General features: G+C 38.3%; 1 long non-coding RNA gene across 2 annotated transcripts in view; it reads left to right on the top strand.

Annotated features, from left to right (window-relative positions):
* The window catches only part of LOC122179370, a 61459-nt gene that overhangs the window by 15454 nt on the left and 23330 nt on the right, over positions 1-22675 (top strand). Inside the window, exon 5 of one of the 2 annotated variants that reach the window (XR_006178674.1) lies at positions 19986-20119. The exons of the other annotated variant lie outside the window; for it this stretch is intronic. This is a non-coding gene — a long non-coding RNA (uncharacterized LOC122179370). Of the gene's footprint in view, positions 1-19985; positions 20120-22675 lie in introns of those variants that run through there. 2 annotated transcript variants of the gene reach the window in all.

The raw sequence follows: 22675 nt of genomic DNA on the forward strand, positions 1-22675 counted from the left end.
ACCTTGTAGACAATTCTAGTTTTAATTCTAGTGTTGGCAACCATGTTTTTGGTTTTTCTGGAGATGAGTTGTTGTTCCAAAAGCCAACGAGCAAGGTTTACTTCACAAATAAAAGAAGTGGGCAATTTTACACATCAGCTTACTAATCTAGGGAGAAAAGCATTTTATAAGATACAGAACAGATGCATTAAGCCTACTAGTATGATTCAAAGTGAACCAGGTAAGTGCATACAATGCTAAGGTGTACATTTACTTCATTACTACACTGGAAACAATAAGGAAGAGGACAGCAGGTCATCTCAAGATGCTTGTTAACTAACACAAGAAATCAGACAAATAAACAGAAATAGTGAAATTTTAATAAAAGTCCAAAATGATGATTTACTTAATGTGACAGAGTTGTGGAATAATTCACACAGTCAGAACTTGATCCCTCTGTATCCTCAGTAGTATGGGCCAAGCCTTATTTTGCTGTTCACAAAAACAGAACAAGGCAATTTCTCTTCTAGTGTTGACAAGCAGAGGGCTCTGTGCTGGTGGAAGCAGAACTCAGAGCAGCTGCTGGAGGAGGAGTGTGAGGGGGAATTAGGAAATGGGAATGGCTGAGGGGGACATGCTGTGGCTGTGGAGAGAAAGGTGGGGAAGGCCCTTGGCTCAGTATGATACCACTGCCAGGCATCAGATAGGAGTTGGTCCAAATGACATCCTGAGTCCTGAAAGCAGCTGTTGTGAGAGAAAAGGGTGGTGAATGTATTAGATCACCTCACGTTGTTGTCTCTGTCTTACAGTGGCATCAATTAGCCTAGTAATATAAAAGGCTTGCCCTGTAAGAACAGATAAGAGAAAGACTTTGGCAAAACATGTTGAAGCCCTTGCCCTGGGAGCCTGGCTGACGTGCTGTAAGCAATCTTCATGTGGTGGCAGAAGGGACAAGCATACATGTACTTTCATAGGGGAAATCTGCTACAAGCTTCAAAGCTTGTACAGCAAGACCTGGATGAGCAATGGGCAAAATCATTCAAAGCAGCAATCTGAAGATAACTTGTTTTTTAACAAGTGAGACAGCTACAGCTAGAAGAGAACTGCCTAGCTCTCCCTGAGAACATGAGCCAGATATCTTATTTTGGATGACAGAAAAGACAAGTAGCAGAGGGGTCTCCAAAGGATGATCCTCACAAGCAGGGAGGAGCTGGCTGCAGAGCTGATGGTGAAAGATGACTCAGTGAAAAGAGTCCATAATCCCTTCAAAAGGATGGAGGAAGAATCACAACATGCAGGCAGTGAGTTTCAGGAAGATTAGTAGCAGTGGCAGAGACAGCAACTGCTCTGTGAGGACCAATATTAACAGCATCAAACAGAAAAAGTCCTGTACAGGGAAACAGTACAGCAAAGTAAGAACAATTTCACTAAGTCATGATGTGATGAAGAAGAAAAGATGTGAGGAAAAAAAGAAGAGAAAAAAAAAGAGAAGTGGGGTTATGTCAGAAAAGTCAGCTTAAATTGAATTAGCGAAAAATAAAATGTTGCAAGCAATACATGTAAGCATCTCTATATAAACGATAAAATTACAAACAGTGCAGATTTGTCAGAAAGATTGTGTTAATTTGTTAAACTTCTCTAGGAAGATCATAAATCTCCAAGTTGGATGAGAGGTAGTCGATGTCTTCTGTCACTGTTTCCCATGGTTCAGTTACAGTCTGGACAAATTACAATAAAGGAGTAGAAAATGTTTGCAGAACTATGCTCAAATATTGTTTACCACCAATTTAACTGCTGAAGGGACAAGACCCAATTTGCACCCATAGTTGCTTGATATTTTCACAGAGGATGACCTAGAAAACGGGATAAAGAACATGGCTATGAAGCTTGCAGTGGGTACGAAGAGGAGAGACATAATCTGGAATTGATGCGTGTCCTGTCAAACTGGAGAAAGAAATGGGAAAATCAGAGGTCTGTAAAATATAACCTATGAAGGGAGTCTGAAGAAACAAGGGCAGCCTAAATACTAGAAGGCAGCACTAAACTTTGCTGACAACCTTTAAATGAGCAGAAGGTGACTACAGGGAAAACAGGAGAAGCATGGGGAGCTGTATGAGAATAAGCAGTTCAAATTGCACATCAGCAGCCACAACTTAGAATAGGAAAAACTTTTGCCCACTAACACTACTGAAAGCCTGGAAGAAAACTCCACCTGGACACCAGAAAGCCTCCCTCTTTGGGGATATTTAAATTCAGATCATGCAAACTTCTGTGAGGATGGTGCAGGCATCCTTAATCTTAGCGTGAGAGCAGGGAGGAGACCCTGATCCTTCTTTTACTGAGAAAACATTGTGTGTTATAATACTTTCCCACTAATGACTACTGCAGTTTTAATGATAATTAGTCATCATTCAAACAGGGTTTTGCTGAGCATTTCGTCTCTGTGAGAAAAACACGTGAGTAGGTGCAAATTACTGAAGTCTGGATTCATATAAGCATGTAAAGCACAAAGGAGAGTGTGTTCCCTGTTGAACTACAAGCCTTTGTTGTAGAACAACATAAAAACCTGCACTTCTGTCTCAGGAAAAAGGAACTATTGTATCTAAATTATACATACGAAGAACATAAGTTTAGAGCATTTGCAAAGACTGTATATTTTTAGCTTTCACAAAACATTAAGTGATGCATTGTAACGAGAATCTCACCATTTTGTCTGCTTTATGGACCTGTGTCTCTTATTTTCTGTTCCCCAAGAGAATGGTATTTGCAAAGATATCAATATGAAAGTAGATGGGACTGAACACTGCAGTTGTAACTGCAGAGATAAGATGCATCTACTGTTTTGTTATTCCACATTTATAATACCTACACTGAATCTTGTCGTTCAGGAGGCTTTCTTTTTGTATTCAGGACATTTCTTTTTGAACTTAATCCACTTTCTCTGCATGACATATCTTAGTTACACTTCAGGGCTTGGCTTTTCTAGTGCTATCGTGCTAGTCAAGTAGGTATTGTTGTTTAGTATCACACAACACTTTGAGTTGTCAGTGCTGTGAATATGATAACCTGCTTCCTCGTCCATGCAACATGTCACCCATTAGCATTCCAGCTGCATTACATACTCCCTTTAGTGAAACAAAGTTAGGGCAACAGTATCTTGTACCATTCAACAAGGCAACAGACCTGTGTTTAATGCTCCAAGTTCAGCAATAGCAGCTAATTGTGATGAGCACTCACTTAACTAAATTTAGAAAGCATACAGTCCCTTTAATTATGTTGCCTGGCTCTTCAGTTAATTTGCAGCTTCTTTTGTTTACATATCTAACTGTTGTAATTTTTGAAAAATTGTTTACTTGCTGCTTACATCTTCCCTCTGCGTTCTTTGCAAATCTACAACCAGCTCCTGCTTACTTCATGCACTGAAAAAGTATCCTTGATTTTACGTCCAACCTATAATTAGAAATGCAGTGAGGATTTGGGTCATATGAAGCCATCAACTGGAAATAAAATAAATGGCATTCAATATATTTTGATTGTCTTGAAAAAGCATTTAAAGATAACAACAATACTCAGGATGGAAAGGATCCTTTAAAATCAAAATCCCATCCATTTGCCGGTGAGATTCATTGCAGTAGTTTTCCTTGTAATTTTTCCAGTCCAATTTTTAAAAATCCCAAGGGATATTAAGTAACAAATGAGACATGAGCTTCCAATATGTTGCGCGTGTGAAAAAAGGTCAATGTGATTTTGGGTTGCATCCACCAGACACCCTATCATCATCTATTGGAGCAAGAAGCTAATAATCTTCCTTTATATGGTTTTAGGATGCACAACATGTTCTTGCAATGCTGTGTTCAGTTATGGGCATATTATTACCAGAAAGATATTGACAGATCATAAAAGCACAAGGGCTCGGGTCATCTTCATTTGTCACAACAGTGTGACATTCCACCCTTCTTCTTCTCCCCAGAGTGAAAAAAAAATCACAATGGAATATGACTCTAGAAATATTCTGATTTATTTGTTAGTAAGTTTTGGTAACAAATGCATTATTCTGATACTATGCTCTGAAAGTTGAACTGACATGCCAGTCTTGTGAGAAAAACTCTAAATCTATGCTGTATGTATAAAAAAATATCAGCATGTTCTGGCATGAAGGTGCAAATAAAAAGTATGAGACGCTGTTGCTGTCTGTTTCCTGCACTAGATTGACAAAGCAATTGAGGTGTCCTCACTACATTCAACATTCTCTAGAAATCACTGGAAACTTTCTTTCCAGGATACCAGAAGTTTGCAGCTTGTTTATAAAGAGGCATTAAAAAAAAATTTGTTTTTAAATTCATATCACAGCCATTGCTATTATTTTAAGCAATTCAACACCTGTGAATATTATCAAACGGATAACATTTGTTTCCTTACCAGAGTATTAAGGTTTCTTAATTATTAATGTATTTGTACTACAATTCTTCTGTGATTTTACAGATTTTTAAATGTGTTTCATTAGTAAGTGCCCAAAGAAAACATTTATCATGTCTTTAATTATGCAGCAGATAATTCGGCGTCAGGAACATTCTCATTTTCCTTGTAAAAGCTTTTGCAATTCTTCAGAATTTCTTCAGCTCCTTACTGTAGCAAAAGGTTTCCAAATGCATGGCAACTTTTTGAATCTATTCCAAATCACAGTTTTGTGATCCATTCTTATCACAAAAGTACCCTTTTGGAATCACTGATGTGTATTTCAGGAATACTTTCAGTTGTGCCCTAAAAAGAATGAGTGCATTATATGCTTGCGTGCCATGAGATGCCATCATCTGGGAGAGGGCCACGGCCATGGCAGGGAGTCCTTTGGCAGCATGGCCTCAGCTGCACCAGCATCTAAGTATTTAAGAATGAGCACTACTCAAAGCAACTGTAGACTCTGAATGGAAACTGGCTCATATAAAACATGCCCTGTCGTATGTAATATGTGATAGATAACACAGGGCACGCTCTGTAGGAAGATGATAATATCCATACTTACCCAATGATATACACAGAGCTCTAAACACACACACACACATCTCTGTTGCACACGTGCATGTCCACACATACACACAAATACACAAACATACAGCAGTAATGCTTCAGGAACTAAAAGAGGAGATTTAGACTGGATATAAGGAAGAAGTTTGTTATGGTAAGAACGGTGAGACACTGGCACAGGTTGCACAGAGAGGTGGTGGATGCCCTATCCCTGGAGATACTCAAAGCCTGGATGGGGCTCTGAGCACCCTGACCTGCTGCAGGCATCCCTGTTCATTGCAGGGGAGTTGGACTTGATGGCCTTTAAGGGTCCCTTCTGACTCAATCGATTCTATGATCAGCATTAATCAGAATACCGTGTAGAGAGGCCAGTATGGGTCCCTCCTGCAGAGGCAGGGACGTGACTGTCCCCTCCTTTGCTCCTGACTCTCCCAGCTCCCTCACCCCACAGCCTGGAGAAGTTCCCACTTGAGGTCAGTCTTGACCTCCTCACAAAGCACGTTACCTGCATAGGCACACGCTCTATAGGAAACTGAAGGAAAACCTCAATCCCTTCAATGCGTACCTGGTTGAAATCCCAACCGCCCTCTGGACCGAACCCGAAGTCCTTGCCGTCCTTCCGCCGCTCTCCCGGCCCGCATTATTCCCCGACCCGCCGCAGCCTCAGCAGCTCAGTCCCGCAGTGTCCCCGGCCGCCAAATGGTGGAGCTCTTGGGCCGGGGAATGGCGTCGGCACAGCCCTGCAGCCTGCGAGATTCGCTTCTTTTTCATTTCCCTGCATGGAAAAGGGCGCTACTGTAGCCAAAGCACGCTCCTGGGTATGTTCCCACAACCCCGGTTTTCCGAAACTGGTATGAACTGGCGTTAAAACAGATTTTTTAAAGTAAGACTATTCCAGCATTCAAGACAGAATTTTAGTGCTGCATTACCTATAATTGCTTCTGTGCAAACTTTTATCTGAACGCACTGCAGAGATATTTTCCTAATAAATGTCTACGTCACTTTCATTTCGATTAAGACACAAATGTCAGGGTTGAAAGAGTGAAGGTAATCTATCTCATGTGAAATAAAATTCTATGTGACTGGTAAATTTATGCTATTCAGATCCTTAAACTTAATGCTGCTATATATTCATATGTATACAGGAAATACATATTTTTGTGTATGCTTACATATTTACCCAGCTATGTCTGCCTACATGAAGGAGCAACACAGGCCAGCCATTCTCCCCACACACATATATAACCCTATGCCTTAACACCAGTGGCACAGCCAAAGTGCCAACTAGTTCCACTCCAGCTCCTGAAAGCCATACACATTTGGGATCAAACCATCTGTGTTATCCTTCACACACCCCCAAGTTGCACTTGGAATATACAACTACTATTTAATAGTAAGACACTGATGATGTGGCATATTTGTTAATATGCCCTGGACTTTCCACTGAGCACTGTGCTCAGTAATTTGCAAGTTGCTTGCTCCACATAGAAGAAAAAAACACAACAGAAACCTTAGTTTTCCATCTTGTAAGAAGACTTGCATCTATATTCAAGCAACACAAAATATTTCAGAGCAATGTGTTTTTGCATGGCCATATAGAAGGTGCCTGCCAGCAAAGCCTTCCCCTTCTGCTTTCCCCTCAGTCATTCTTCTTCAGAGGGCAGTCACTGCTTGCTGTCTGATAACAGCTGCCTCCAATGGCCTTCCTAGAGTGAAGGGATGGCTTTTAGCACTGAGTCCTGCTAAGGTTTTCTCAGGCCCTGAAGGATCTACCTCCGTATGCTGATAGAAACCATTGTATTTAAAACATTCTACTTTCATAATGTACTGTTTTCAATAGTATCTCATAAAGGAAACAGTTCTGAAAGCATTTATCATTTTGTTTGTTTGTTTACCAAAGAAACCCATGCTGCAATCCTAATGAGAGTTCTCAGTAGAGTTCTCAGGTAGTCCTTACAGCCTGGTGTGACAAACGCTGAACTCAGGGCTTGCTCACCAGGAGCCACAGTGTTTCAGATGCTCAGAAATTTCTCATTTCTCAAAGTCTTCTTCTGGAGCAGATTGTGCTATGGTTTTAATAGCTCCTTTTGATATGTTACTATAGTCTGGTGATGGAATGCCTCAATTAAATTTCTCATATTTTATAAAAAATGACTGAAATGCAATTCGACATTATAACTGGAAGGTGCTTAGTTGGAAGTTGATTTGGGATCTTCATTAGAGTCAGTGGCTTGGAAGGAGGCATTTAGATCCATTCCATCAGTTTCCATCTCTGCTAATGTCAGAGAAAACTACTCTAAATAGCTGTCTGGAAAGATTTTTCCCCTGTGGTGCTGTGCTTTAAATTAGATGATTATGAAGTTTTCAATGCAGTTAAGTGTAATTTATATTAAACTGAAGTATATCTTATTATTTCTGAGGCTATGCTTGAGTCATGGGTTTCAGGTTGATGAATTATTCTAATAGTATTCTGCATATTAACTCTTCTTACAGCAGATGTAAATGATTGAGAAATGGGCAGTGGCTGGTTAACTTCTGGTGCTGCAGTTCTACAAAACTGAGCAGGTATATGTGAAAACTTTTCATTTTTTGCCAAATCAGCACCTCTGCAAATATCTTCATGTATTTCTCATGCAAGAATATCAGCAAGATGGATCTGCTGGTGGCTGGTGGCCAGGACTGAGCCATTTATCAGTTATCAGGGTCTGCAGAAGCTTGAGACCAGTGGCCAACTGGAATTGTTCAATTTTCCTGCGCGGCACAGAATACTTCCTTTTAATTTTCTATTATACTTCATTTTGGATGGTTATTTCTGATTTCAAGCTGATTTTCTCTTTCTACTACACTGTTTCTGCAGCCCCATGGCTGTTGTTCTCCCACAAAAGGTACCAGACAGAAGCTAGCTAACATTTTTTTCTACTACACAGCATTCTTTGCCTGTCACATCCACACTAACTGCAGTGTATAAGTACTGATAGCTATAGACAAGCTGGCACCAGGATATTCTTGTGAGTACTAGCTATACCCAGTGCTAGTTAAACCAGACAAAATTTCATTTCCATTTGCCTACAGAAAGATTCATTTGTGCTCTCCTTTCACATTTCCTCTGGGAACACACTGTTGGATCTCTTCATCTGCCCTTAAAATTTCTCTTTATTTGCTTTTACAGACACTTAACTTTTTTCCCCTGTAACACTTAGGAGGAGAAAGGTAAAGCTTATGCAAAAGCTCACTCAAGGATGTTGATTTTGAAATCATCTACTTCTTGAGGGGATACCCTAGGCATATTCCGGGAAAGTTGAGCTGTCATACCTCATTAGCTTTGCCTCTTCAACCCGTGATACATCTTTCTCTAGACTCTTCAGCATTTATTAAGATAATTCACTTCATAATTTTTTTCCTAAATAAAATATATAGGCCCTGATCTTACACCGATGCAAAGCGGCTTGTATGCTCTAGCAAAAGATGCAGCCCCATAACTGCTGAAGTTAAGGTTAGTCTGCAAAGGCATCTATGCACAGTACAAATACTGAAGAGATGTTAGGCAGATTTGCACCTATATTTACTCTTTTTTTTTTTTTTTAATATTCTGAAAGAGAATTATCCAAATGAAAACCTTCGAGTTTAGAAAGTATAAAATATTTAGAAAATATAAAAATGTGTGTCTGGGACTGGGTGAACATTGACACTACACTGTTGGATGTATCTAATATTGGATGGACTATACTGGAGAAACAGACTGCTTAAATAATACTTGCTATCTTCACACTCTCAGGTACTCAGTATCAACATCTCAGAGCAGTTAATTTTTTTTCATTATAGTTTATCAGAAGGTTTCTTGGAAACAATTCATAGATAAGAAGAGTATAAGGCAAAGATTTTGTTACTGCAAACAAAGAATGTTCCAAATCTGCATGAATGTTGCCATTCCAGTGATGAACAGAAGATGCTGACTGATGCTAAAGTTGTCCTTGAGTAACGATCCTCAGAAATCCTTTACTTTTTACTAAGGTCTACTGAACAGTGAGCGAACTTTACAGGATTTATTTTTATTAGCTACTTCTGTTCTAAGGGCTAAAGCATACGGTTTATACATATTGAACCTCTGGTTAATTATTTTTTACATGCATTAGCACTAGTTAAATTAATCTACATTAAGTGACTACAATGTTAGCTCTGTCCTGATGTAGGAGCAGTTATTATCATTCAGTATGTTTGACTAAGTACCTTTCCTAGGAGAAATCCTAAAACAACATATGCTTGCAATAGCAGTGGGCAGTTAAATGCATTGTACTGCAATTATATTTTACTGTATGGAGAACTTTTCATCAAAACATTGCATTACAATTGAATACTGAATCATGTTCCTGCCAACAAGTGATGCATCAAATCACTGTGATTACAGTCAGGATTGAATCAGGAAATTAACTGTCAGAATCAATCGACGGTTACCCTGCTTTTGGAAATTAGTAGCTGTATCACTCAGAAATGTACTTGAGAGAGTGGACCAATAAATGCATATGAGCTCCTAAAGGTAAAAAAACACAATCTCAGAAATAGTGTATTCTTTACTTTAATATAAGCTGATTTTTAACCTGTTTTTAAGATTTCTGCATCCATCATATACATCACAGGCATAGAAATAGGAAAAATACTACAGCAAACAATTATATATTATGATTCTGGCATTAGCAAAAATGGAGATGAATTTTATGCTTCTTCCCAACGCTATGCCTAATCACTGCAAATACTTTTGCTGTTACAGCCTAAGAATTCTCATTTAGAGACAAGATGAAAAGTCAAAACTTCTCAAGAAACTCAGAGTGCAAATTTCATTTCAGAGGTATAACGAGATAGAAAATCTTATCACGATATCCTAAAAATGCTATGAAGACCCAAGTTCAATCACATACTTTACCCTCGTTACAAATTAAGTTGTAATAGAAACAAAATCTCCGCTGTTGGTCCACTGCTCTGCTCATTACACCTCTCAGATTTTATGGTTTTAGTTCAGACTGCTCCAAGTCATTCGCTCAATAGCATATTTACAAGCATTATGATGCTTAAAACTGAAAACGTGATTTTAGAAAGAATGTGGCGGTTGGAGCAGTAGAGGGATGCAGGCAGTGCAGCATCTGATCATTAACATTTCCAACTTGTAGGGATTTAATCAGCTTTTTTTTTCTCTTTTATATGTAATAAACATACATGTTAGCTTTAGTTTAAGCTTATCAGGAGAGGCTAATGTATTAATATCCCAGTGAGGTTATGCATCGCTTTGGTGTGATGCACCTACGTACATCTGCAGGCACTCATCAAAGGTCTGTGCAACAGTCAAAGAATTAGAAACTTTCCAGCAAATGTTAAAAAGCTCAACTATTGAAGGTATTCTGGAATTGTTAGAAAAGGAAGAAAATTAAATTTAGACACCAGCAGTCTGGGAAGCTCCTCTCCTCCCCTACAACACCAGAACAGAAATACAAGGATAAGAAAGCCCTTCCACAGTCTCTGTGCACTAGGAGTGTCTAATTCCAGCTTTGTTTCAGTCAGGCTGGTGGCTTTCTAAACTGTAAGAAACCTGAAGCAAGTGAGATACTGCTGCCTCCCTTCCATCCGGAAGCTCAAGGGACACCCCTCTCTCTCTCTCCTTTGCCCATGTATTTCACTCTTTGCTCTCCCCCCATCAGCTTTGTATTGTTAACTATTCCTGTTGAAGTGACTTGACTATTTAGGATTTAACTGGGCCAGAGCATAAGACACGGCTCTGTGGATGAATGATTATGGTATTCATGTAGTAGAAAAGAAGAGTCAATGTGTGCCACACTGACTAAATTCACTTTCTAACTTGCATGTGCAATGAATAAATGACATAAGTAATCTCTGCAGCAGGATCTAGAGTCTCTCCTTCCTCAAATGTGACCACACAACCCATGAGCAACAAATCACAGCGGAATCCCCCCTATCTTTCTGGACTCAAAACAGGAACGTTCCCCCTGTTGCATAGTGAAGAGCTGTGTGGGTGCAGTGTTCAGCTCAGAGGCAGATGTGAAGCTGGAAAGTCCCAGCCAGGAAAGAACTTATTCACTCAACATTAAGCAGTTCAGCACAAGAAGAGTGTTACCTCTACTATCGCTTGCAGAACCAGGTTACTTACAAAAGATATGGGGAAAAAAAGTATGCTAAAAAAAAAAAACCAACAAAAATCAGTTGGTGAAAATATTTATTACCAGAGAGTTTCCCGGGTTTGAACCAAGATTTTTATGTTTAGGTAGGGGAGAAAAGCAAAAATGGGCATTTCAAAAGATAGAATGAGCTAACACTGCAGTAGGATTCATGGATCCTTGCAACACAACTTTGTCCTAATTTTATTAGAGCGTATAAGGCCCTCCCTCTAAGTTTTCATGTATTCTACCAATTTATTTTACATGAGACAGAAGGACTTTTAGTTAGGCTAAGGTTTCCAAAGGGAGCAGCCTGCTGCTGGGTTCCCAAATCTGCATGCACACTTCTTGCCACACAGTCTGATACTCAGACTTACTCATTCTTAAGAAGCTTTGTTGCTGTTACTGTAAAAATCCTATGAGCTGTGCCAAATTCTTCAAACCTTGTTTATAAATACTTGTAGCTGTTCTGAATGCAACTCATAGCAGCCTGCAATGACTGGTTGGAAGTAACTCCTGAAATTGGATTTTTATGAGATGTTATTGGATTGCTATTGGCGTAGTCTCCAAATTTGCTGAGGATGCACCCAATCCCACTGTCAATGTCATTTGATGAAGATACAAAGAACATTAATCCCAATCTATTTTAAATGAGAAGAACTCAACAACAACAACAAAAAGTAACAACTCTAAGTAGTGTTCTGTGGGAAAGTTAGGCAAGGAAAAAATGGTTTTTTCCTCTTCTTTTTTTTCTCTCTCTCTCTTTTTTTTATTAACCTTTTCTCTCATATCTCCCTTCTCCCTTCTTTGTCTTCTTACGACTGCAACTCTGAAAAATTCCATAAAGATTTACTTCTTGTGGGCATTACACATAGAGTATCTCTTGCCTTTCTAAGTCCTTCATAGATCAGTACCTCATGGACAGTGGCTTCTGTTTAGTGTGAGAGAAAAAGGGAGCAGGCAACTATGTGTCTAATATGGGGCATAAATGGGAGATGACATATGCAGAAGAGGAAAAGAAGAGCATCGTATAAAATTGCAAGTCCTTTGAAGTGTAGCAGTAAGATTTCAGAGCAGATTTTTTGAGAGGTGGGTGAGGTGAGGGAGGAGCCAAAAAACAGCCCTCAACTCATTCTTTCTCCTGTCACCAAGTGCTGAAATTGGTTATTCAACTCCAATGGTTTTAATGGCAGCTGTCTAACCAAGACAGTTCCAAGTGATTAGCAGCCCTCACAGTGTAGCAACAAAGACTGTATGTTTAGAAAAACATTGTATTTACTCACTTGAAAGAAACACTGAAGTATTAATGGCGAGACATAAGATCATGAGTAGATATTTTTTGTAAATGGAAATTTAACTCTCTTGCAAAAACACTTGCTTTTCCTGTACAATTCAAGTGTTACAAATCAATAGGTGTATTGCAGTGAGCATTATTTTGAATGCATTATAATATCCATTATAATATTGTAATATCACATTTTGCATGGATTATTTTTGGCAATTCTCAAAATAAAAAATGGAAAGTACAAAATACGCTTTATCATTGGAAAATAAGAGTTTTTCTCAGTTAAAAAGAACAAAAGTAATAATAAATCAGAATTTCCATTTAGTGATACAAAATATGCCATGAAACCCCATGGTCTTGGATTAAGTATGGAACAAAGTATTCTCACCTTAGTCGTAAATATTATTTTGAACTGGAATTTCACAGGCATATTTATTGTAAGGCAGAAGTTCACTTTTTTCTTGCACTAAGGTCAAACATAGAGACTTCCATCCTATCTACAGTACAGATCTTTGTTCCCTAATATTGTTCCTTATATATATATATTCTAATGAATATGTGCAGAATTGATTTTGAGCTTGGTATAATTTAATCCATCAATTTAACATTATATATATATATATATATATATATATATATATATATTTTTTTTTTCCCCAGTATCTGAAGGTAAATGTATTAAATTCAAGTTGCCTGTAGTTTTGGTCATATGGGTAAATGAACACTATTAGCCCAAATTTATGGATTCAAAATATAAGACTCTGATAAAATAAAGACCACATCCTATAGTTACACTGAGTAAGCCTTGTTACAAGGACAGATACATTCTTTTTAGTGTGATCTAATGGTAAATCATTACTCATTGTGAATAAAGGAGTAATGAGTACAGCAACCATCTGTCACAATTTCACTTTGTACAGCAGGGATTACAGAGAAAACTGGGTTGAGAATTTTGATACTTCATCTCACATACTACCCAACAGTGGACACTCAACACAGTTTTCTAAAAGTGTCCACCTAATCAAAAAGTTGTTTTGCTTTTCCTTTCCAAAATTTAAGTTCTCATATACTGAAGTAAGATCTTTATAACCACTCGGTGATTTGTTTTAAGGCATGCAGAACTCTCTCTTTTCATTTCCTATCTTCATGCATAATGACCTGTGTGACTGATCACTATGAATGGACAGGTAAAATGAGATCAGATCCATTGAATTTACTAATGTTCTGAAAATAACAATAATAATAATAATAATAATTTTAGTAATGTTTTTATCATTTGGTTATGCTAACTTGCACAAAGTTGCAAACTTCTTTCTTCCCCTTTATGCTAGAAATCATTGCACTTTAGATTTAAAAAATAAACATGAATAGGAAAACACAATAAATTTTGATAACGATCCACGACCTTTTTTAGTGGAGAGGCTGTAGGGACTAAAAGAATAAGACAGGATAGAGGTACAGTACTACTAGTTTTGTGAAATCAAGTGTTGTGAATCTGTGCTTAAAACAAAAGAGGTTAACCCACTCCCTAGAGCTCAAACCAAGGCAAGGCAGTCTGTGGGGACTAGATCTGGAAAATGCATGACTTGAAGCACTCCGTTTCCCCTCTTTCTTTCATTGGCTATTTGAGAACACTTCCAGTTGTCAAGCAGAAGAAAGGTTGGGCTGTCCTGCCTACTTGAAGGTTTACTTCAAATGAAGCAGTTTTCCTCAAGAATGTATAATGTTATTTATGTTTATTAATGTTTTTATATATTAACCTGCTTTGGCAGGGGGGTTGGACTCGATGATCTCTGGAGGTCCCTTCCAACCCCTACAATTCTGTGATTCTGTGATTTCTTTCCTGACAGTCCCTGATAGCAGAGTAAGCCAAAATCTTAAAAAACAGAACAAAACAACATCTCATACTTTGTAAAATTGAAGTAGGAAACTGATCTTAGATGCAAATATGTACAAGTTTCTGAAATTCTCACATGCAGAAAACTCAGTTTTAGGGACAGGAGCTATCTATAAAATCCGGTCTCAGATTCAAAGCTGTGTGTTGGAATGCCAAAAGCTCGAGAGGCACATGTGGTTTGGGCTTGGCTTTCTGTAGACTGAAAGGTTCTCCAGGCCAGCAGGCATGGCCTGTCCCATGCTCCCAAATGGGAGACCTGCCATGCTAGTGAGTGACGCTATGAGCTTAGAACAGGGAGGGCCTACAGAAGTGCAATGACCAGTACAGGAAAAAGAGGTAAAATCGCAGCCTGATACTTCTAGAGATGAAAGAATTCCAGCAAATACTGGAAAGTGTTGTGCTTTTGCACTTGTTAACTGATTGCACAAGGAAAGACAAAGGAGGAAAGCTTAGTCTAGGCATCTGCTTCTCTGTGAACTGTGACAAAGACATGAAGAGGCATTTACTTGTTATCATCAGCCCAGGGAGAGCCGTTCTGAGAATGGAAATGCTAATCATCAATCTCCCTGTGCATGCGATGTCTCTGTTTAATAGCTGATAGAGCGTCTCCAAAGGGGCTTTTTTTTGCTCTTTGTTTAAAATGACATATAATGGACCTGGACTTATCAGTGTCTCTAAATGCATTTTCTGTGCTTTATCCTTACTAAGGGATTTAGTTCGTTCTAATGAATATGTGCAGAATTGATTTTGAGCTTGGTATAATTTAATCCATCAATTTAACATTAAATTAATATGCGAAGGGGGTCTCTTTGTGGATGAAAAACAGAAGGAGAACATTCTTATTAATTTAAAATGGACTTGAGAAATGGAAAGAGGCTGCTGCTATTAGTATCTGCCACTGGGCTTTACCACTGGCTTGTGAGTGGCCTCATGTGAATACTGCAGCTGCTAAAGCCACAGTGGTGGGGAGATGTCTTGCGCGCACTCATCTGGAGATCCATAGGTCTCAAACTGCAGGGTGAGGGCTTTGCAGGGGCTGTGAGGGCTGGCAACTCCTCACATCTACCTACTGAACATAATTTTACACGGACCAGGATCCCCTGGCAATTTTTCACATTAAAGAGGAGTTCAAACCAAGGCTGTGTCCCAGGCTGAGTTGAATATGTGGGTATGCCATCAGATCTTACTTCTGACTCCTCATTCTTGAGCTACAAGAAAGCTGGGAAAGGACTTTTTATAAGAGCATGTAGTGACAGGATGAGGAGAAATGACTTTAAATTGGCAGAGAGTATGTTTAAACAAGTTATGAGGAAGAAATTCTTTACTGTGAAGGTAGTGAGACACTGGAACAGGTTGCCCAGTGAGGTTGTGGATGCCCCATCCCTGGAAGCATTGAAGGCCAGGATGGATGGGGCTTTGAGCAACCTGGTTAGAGAAAGGTGCCCCTGCCTATAGCAGGGGGTTGGAACTAGGTGATCTTAAAGGGCCCTTCCAACCCAAACCACTATGTGATCCTATGATTATCATCTCCAGAGAACACAGTGACAACCTAGGGAAGTTGTCAGGAATAGTTTTAAGCAAAGTGTTTAAATTTTAGAATGCACTGCCATAGGGAATTATAGAAGTGAAAATTTGAATTCACACTAGAGAGTTTTGTGGACTGATCTGTGAATAATAATTTAATCAGTGAGTTGGGTCAGGTAGACTTGAGTACCTCTTCAGTACCATTTCAGTACCAGTACATGGCCCATGACTTGCCATCATTAGAGCTGCTCAGGTCAAGCTTGGTTTAATCTTCAGCAGTGTTTTGGCTGCAGACTTGTGAGGACCTCACAGACCACATCCAGGCTTTGTGCCCAGCTCTTGTTCTTGATGATCTTGACAATTTTCCTCACTGCTTTGGAAAAACAAAAGTGTGCCAGCATCTCTTCCGCACTGAGGGAACCAATACTGCTAAATTCCTTTTGCCAAAGCTGGAGTTGGGAGGTAGTGAAAATACGGTTATTTTTTCACTGGCACCAGTGTCCTCTTACGCTTTCCAAAGGACTGTTGAGACCATCATTCAGATAAAGTAGATCTCTACTTGGTTCTTGGGGCAAAATGTCACCTTAGCCATACAGTTACTTGGGCTTATAAAATTTGCGCTTGCCTGAGGGGCTGAGGGCCTTGAACAACCTCTCATCCAGTCCACCAAATCCTATCAGTTGCATTCTTTACAAGTGTTTGGTGGAGAACTTTGACGAAAGCATTTTGGCAATCTTAACATCTTGTCACTTAGGAGAGCCCTAGGCACACACTTTTTCCTCCTTCAAAGAACTCCAACAAATTAAGGGTCTATAGCTTGATTTGCAAAGATCTGTCTTTCCACTGCACAACATTTATCCATGTTCTCTCCAATATTGTTACTTATTCTAATTCCTATCATTTTTCTTGTACAGCTGTCAGCCTCTTGTTTATTGGATCATTCTTTTTAAATACTTGTTACCAGATTTGTCACCTTTTGTTTCCCTGTTATTGAGCCCAGTTTAAACAGTTCATCATATCATAGTTATGGTTTAGCAATTTCATGTTTATATTTTGTTAGTACTCAGCAGTGGGCACATTCTACTGCTGATAACTTTTATTTGTTATCTTATTGATTTGCTGAAAATACTTCCTACTGAATTTTCAATTTAAGGGAACTTCTCTTGCATATTGCCTGGAAATGAAGGTTTTCACACTGTGACCTTCCTTCCTTTCTTTATTTTGTTTTCAGTGAACACTGAAGCAAAGAGCTTTTCCTGTTATTACCTCATTCTCTGAACATTCTTATTGAAAGTTAACTAGGTACAGGGCATGCAGATTCTCTGCTGAGTTCCCTGCTGTGCATGAGTTTTGGAAATGTTTTCAAATTGTAGCATTGTAATTCATATAGATTTTCTGTTGTTAGCATATTATTAATTAATTCCAGTTATTGTCAGTATTATTCTCCAATCTATTTTGGCCTGCATTACTATGTTGCTGTATTTTGGTCACCAGTGAGTTCAAGCTTCATTTTAATTTGATTGTTTAAATGTGAATTCCAGATTTCATAGTGTATAATTTCAGTATGAGCATTATTATTCCACTCTATTTAGGTATGGGAGCATTTTCTGATAGTTGTAACTACGCACTGATTTTCTAATATAGTGCCTATAATATAAAATGTATATTGAGAAGATAAATATTATATTTATGACAATAATTTTACTTTGTTGTTGTTTTTAATTTATTTTTCACTTTTATACAATTCTCCACTCAAATTTAAAACATAATCTAGCAGATATTTTGGGTTTTACGCTCTGTGAGGAAAGCTGAATTTGAAATATGTTGTCACACCATTGCAGTGTGGTTCTTCAGTGGTAAAGGTTTAGATCCAGAGCTTCTTTTTCTGTGTGCATATTAGAGGTCTCCCTCTGGACTCCAGCGGATCTTATAAATAGTGCAATTCTTGAGAATGGAAGCTGCAGGAGCAGAGAATAGGTGTAATGCAGTGATGCACACTCCATACTGGCTACTTTCTCAAGTGTCAGTTTTGGATCTGATGGCCTGACAGAATGTAAGCTATCAGGGAGTGCTGTGCTCTGTGGTGTGAGGGACAGCCTGATGGACGGGGCAGACCACAAAAGCTTGATTTTCCTGAGAAACTTAGCTAAAATCCACATGGGCTGTCTTGGGTCACTGGAGGTAATGCTAAACTTGCAATGGGTGCTTGAGTTTTAATGGTAAATACAGGATGCCTCAGGCTTTTCCACATTCTAGAGTGAGAAAAGCCTTTCCTGTGTATGTATCTCAACAATATATGGTTAATAATGTTGTATTTTCTATTTTTACCTATTCCTCTTCCATTAAAGTAATATTTTTATTTTAATCATTTTCTCCCTGTGGCTTAGAGGTGAATGAGTGCTACTGTCACAGATACAGCTGTGCAGATACATTTATTTAAGTGTTTTTAAAAGGATAATGGCATGGGGATCACAAAGAATAACTGGAAAGATTTCTGACTGAACTGTAAAGCTATCTGAGAGTATCCAAGACTTAATTTTTCAGGCTTGATGTAGCACAGTGTCAGAGGAACATTTTGACACTTTTCCTGTACTTGAAAGAGAAGAGCATATGTCAACAGCTGAGGATTGTATCAACTGTGGTGTAAAATAATATAGTTAAAGGTGATTACCATGTCCAGACAAACAAGACACATGGTTGGATTCTGCTACTGATGAAGGCAATACCTGATGTATAGAGTCACATACAGTGACAATTATAATGAACAGGGACATCCAGAAGAGACTGCTTGCATTATTGGGCACAGAGACAAGAGATGGTGAGGACAGATAGGTGGTAATAAAGCAGTCTCATATCCTTCCCTACTGAGAGACAGGAAGAGGGAATTAACAAAAAAATTAACAAAATTTCCTCCAAACCAGCTCTAAAGTCACTTTTCCTTCATTTTAAACTGCAAAAGAACCAAGAGGGTGTACACAGTGATAGAAAGAAAGACTTTGGTATTTTCAACATCCATAAGATGAATCTTTCAAATTGAAACCATAAAGGAATAGAAAGGAAAATCACACTGTAATGTTGACTTCTGATCTAGAAGAACCAAGAACTAATTTCTCTTTGATCTTTCAGCAAATATTTTAACCACATAGGATGAGAGACTGGTAGCAAACGAAAGGGCACTGAGAGATTCCTTCATGCTATAGGCAACCACACCAGAAATCCTTATTAGCACATTTGAGACTGTTTTAACATTATATAGGTGTTTTTCCCCCCACAACACATATTAGAAGGCTGTTTTCTTCTCTGATACTTAGAAAACCTTTTCTAGTTTCCGGTCTAATTTTATTCATGACTGGTTTATACTAATTTGTTCTTACGCTAGTACTGTCTTCTGCTTTAGTAGCTCATTTCCTTCTGAGGCACATAGCCGTCTGCTCAGTTTATGCAGTCTTAACTCCTCTTGCTTCTCATTTTTCTAGGCTAAAAAAGGCCACCCTTTTATATTTCTTCTTGTATTCCCAACTGCCTTCTCACTCAACCAACGTTTTTGACCATTTTTGTACCTACACCTATTGAAATAATTTTATTTATTTGTTATTTTACAGTGAGTGGCTAGAAATGTATGTAGTAATTTCTGCAGGGGCATTTCACCTGGGTCTTATATAAAGCATTCATTTTTCAGTCTGTATCGAAAATATTCTGTTAGACTAATTTCACTTTTTTTTTTTCTACCAATACCAACAAAATGCTGTGACACTCTGGTTTTGAGTAAATAGAGCCAGATTTAATTCCTCTAAGATTATGAAAGTGTGTTCTGACAGTACAAGTACTATCCTGAAAATTAACTCTGTTCTAAAAATCTCCTGCACCATCATTCTGTACTTTCCTGCAGTTACAGGGCTAGATATATATCCTGACAAAAAAACATTAAGCACTTTGTGTTAGGAGGCCTGGTTTGCAGTTCTGGGTAGTGATTCCCTCTGCCACACTGCAGAAACTTTCTGCTCTTCATCATGCTCAGCTCCTAACAGGAATACTGCAGCACTGAATATCTACATTCAGATCTTGTTAAAGTAGAAAAATCACCTTCCCTGGAGTAACCAATTCTTCTTCTGTGTAGGAGTTCTGCATCCTGGGGGTGAAGCCTTGCATGAAGTTAGAGCGATCGCTCATCAAGGGCAAGTCCAAGTATTGTTTTATTGCCTGTGCTTCTCACACATTACTGCCATTACCATAATTTTCTCAACTTTATCAAATACATCAATGTAAGTGGATACCCCCCTTCAAATATAGCAGAATTTGAAAAGCAATTGAAAATAAATGTGCACTTTTGCCCCTTTCATTTATCTACCTTCTGTCACAGTAGGTGCCAACCAACTCGTTATCTGTGTTTCCATCTGCCTTGTGCTGTAAGAGGGAGCTTCTCTCCCTTAGTTTTAGATTTTAAATATCTTTATGCACCTGAAGTGTAAGGGACCAAGCTTCAAATTCTACCTGATATATGGTTGATTGTTGGGAACAAGGAGTTAGACTCAGTGATCCTTATGGATGTCTTCCAACTTGGAATATTCTACTATATGCTATAAAAATATTGTGAAAAAGAGGGGAGAAGTTGATGAATATACATTAGGACAACCACATATCAAATGACACAATGTTCTTTCCAAAAGTTTATACATTTTTAATTTTGATATATATATTTTTTCCACACTATGGAGAAACCAAGTAGCACTTTCTTTACCTGCAACTGGATTTTAAAGGCTTCAGGTGAACTAAAGCCTATCAATCAAATGTGACATCAAACCTAGGCACTCTTGTGAAAGTTTAATGCTTGCAACGTGTATGAATGACTAGTTTTGCAAATACCTACTTATAGGTATCTGTTGCGGAGATGTTCTAGATGTTCTTAGGCTGAGCTCTGAGTGAATCTTCTCGAACCCTTAAAGCAGGTTGAGGGAAGGGATCCTTCCCCTCTATTCTGCCCGATGAAGCCACATCTGGTGTACTGTGTCCAGTTGTGGGCTCCTCAATTCAAGAAAGACAGGGATCTCCTAGAGAGAGTCGAGAAGAGGGCCACAAAGATGATAAGGAGCTTGGAGCCTTTCTCTTATGAGGAAAGGCTGGGAGACCTTCAGTCTGTTCAGTCTGGAGAAGAGAAGGCTGAGAGGGGTTTACAGTTTTCACTGTTTATAAATATCTAACAAGCAGGTGTCAAGTGGATGAGGTTAGAATCTTTCAGCAGTGCCAAGCAACAGTACAAGGGGCATGGGTACAAACTGGAACACAGGAAATTCCATATGAACATGAGGAAAAACTTCTTTACTATGAGGGTGACAGAGCACAGGAACTGGCTGCCCAGAGACCTTGTGGAGTCTCCTTCTCTGGAGATGTTCAAGACTCATCTGGATGTTTTCCTGTGTAATCTATTGTAGGGAACCTGCTTTAGCAGGGGCTTGGACCAGATGATCTGCAGAGATCCCTTCCAACTCTTTCAGTTCTGTGATTCTCCCCATTTTCCTATAATCATTACAACTTCCTCCATAAATGTAATAGGCAGTGGTTCTGTTCTCCTGTGATGGTGGAACCCTCATGTAACCCTCATGGAAAAATACCATATTAGTAAAAATATTGGTGGTTTTTTTTCTTTTCCCTGCAGGTAGTTCATCTCCAGAATAAGTATTTATTATTATTATTATTATAATTGTTGTTGTTGTTGTTGTTATCATTATCGTGATTATCATTATTATTATTACTCCTATTGTTGTTTTGCTACAGAAATCTCATTGAGTTCTGAGACTAAAGATTGTTATTCACAGAAGAAGCTAAAACATACAGTCCATCAACATCTCCAGGGCAATTTTTCATTAGAGGTATTTGTCTGGAACACACTTTCTTCTCTCACTCTTCAGATTTTTTATTTTATTTTGGCAATTACGTGAAACATTACTTCATCCCTTATTATTCTCTTGCCATTCCTAATAAGCTGTGTTTTAATTTAAAACAGCAATTTACAATTCAATTAATATATAACAACACAATCCATTGTAATCACAATGCGATAAATTTTTGTTTCAAGTAATTTTTAATGCTTATAGCAGCTGGATCTGTGAAGTGTGGAAATAGCTGCCATTTTTCACTATGTACAATACTGCCTGTGCAAAGCATCACTTTTTAATTATGTCACCACCTAAGCCCAATGTATGGAAAACAGAGCAACTTTAATTGCAAAGGAAGAAAAGCTTTGCTTAAAATGTACAGTTAATACAGAAAATATAAAAATAATACTGAAATACAATTAGTGAAAAAGATATGAGAATGGATTGCATAATCATCATTTAAAAATATGTTTCAGACTGATGTATTTCTAGAAATAAAGGAATATGAATATGAATAACTTAGGCAACAAAGAATTACAAGATTATTACCAGAAACTAATTATTTTATTATTATCTCACTTATGGATATTTTTTCCTTTCCTTTTATGACCGCCATGCACTTTTCCAAATACCTGTGTTTCTGTATTATATATGTAAGAAAACCCTCCTAAGTCTTCAACAAGTTAACAGTTCATTGGAGTTTAGTATAATTAAGTTCTAATTTATTTACTACTTTTGTTTATCTGAACTTTATGTTTTAAGTATGAACTGCCATTTGCAATCTGGAAAAAGAATATAAATGCTTCAAAAAGAAGTGTGACATCCCAAAGTCCACTCTCTCTTTTACTCTCCCCTGTGGTTTCTGGACTCTGCAAACACAATCTCTCACTTCTACTGACTTTTAACAAGATGGGAGAGTCTTTACTGTTTCACC

Source organism: Lagopus leucura, unplaced genomic scaffold (assembly GCF_019238085.1).
Source record: "Lagopus leucura isolate 7727_CA_CO unplaced genomic scaffold, USGS_WTPT01 Super-Scaffold_100002, whole genome shotgun sequence".
Classification (NCBI taxonomy): domain Eukaryota; kingdom Metazoa; phylum Chordata; class Aves; order Galliformes; family Phasianidae; genus Lagopus; species Lagopus leucura.